A 950-nucleotide genomic window follows, 5' to 3' on the forward strand; every position below is an offset into this window, starting at 1 on the left:
ACATACATATATATATATATATATATATATATATATATATATATCATAAACCAAAATTGCACAAATTCTAACCGGTCCATTACACAAATTCTAACCGGTCCTTTACACAAATTCTAACCGGTCCCTTACACAAATTCTAACCGGTCCCTTACACAAATTCTAACCGGTCCCTTACACAAATTCTAACCGGTCCCTTACACAAATTCTAACCGGTCCCTTACACAAATTCTAACCGGTCCATTACACAAATTCTAACCGGTCCCTTACACAAATTCTAACCGGTCCATTACACAAATTCTAACCGGTCCTTTACACAAATTCTAACCGGTCCTTTACACAAATTCTAACCGGTCCTTTACACAAATTCTAACCGGTCCTTTACACAAATTCTAACCGGTCCATTACACAAATTCTAACCGGTCCATTACACAAATTCTAACTGATCCATTACACAAATTCTAACCGGTCCATTACACAAATTCTAACTGGTCCTTATCAGTTTTAACTTGTTCACTCCAAAAGCATGTACTTATAAATTAACTCCATTTTATCAATCGTTGATGTGAATTTTTTTTTTAAACTCACAATTGTAAATATGTACGTGCAACATCAAACAGAACTTTAACTGAAAACATCAGTTTCTGATTATATCACTCTTGGAGTAAACACAATATCGATATTAATCCAGATAAACACACGTGACTTAGATTACTGACCAAAAGGTAAAGTATTTATCCATTGAGATGACAATCTTCATCACACTTCGTTTGGATCGATCTTGTCATCCACGTGTTCCAGGAACCTCATTGCCATTTCAGACTTCATAGGGATTTCCCACAATGTCTAAAGATAGACCATGGATCCCTAGAAAGTTAGTGGCTCCATCTGGGAGACTGATGTAAAGAAGATACTTTCACGAGACATAACACATCTATGGATTTCGGGGGGGG

This window comes from Limulus polyphemus, unplaced genomic scaffold (assembly GCF_000517525.1).
Source record: "Limulus polyphemus unplaced genomic scaffold, Limulus_polyphemus-2.1.2 Scaffold5006, whole genome shotgun sequence".
Classification (NCBI taxonomy): domain Eukaryota; kingdom Metazoa; phylum Arthropoda; class Merostomata; order Xiphosura; family Limulidae; genus Limulus; species Limulus polyphemus.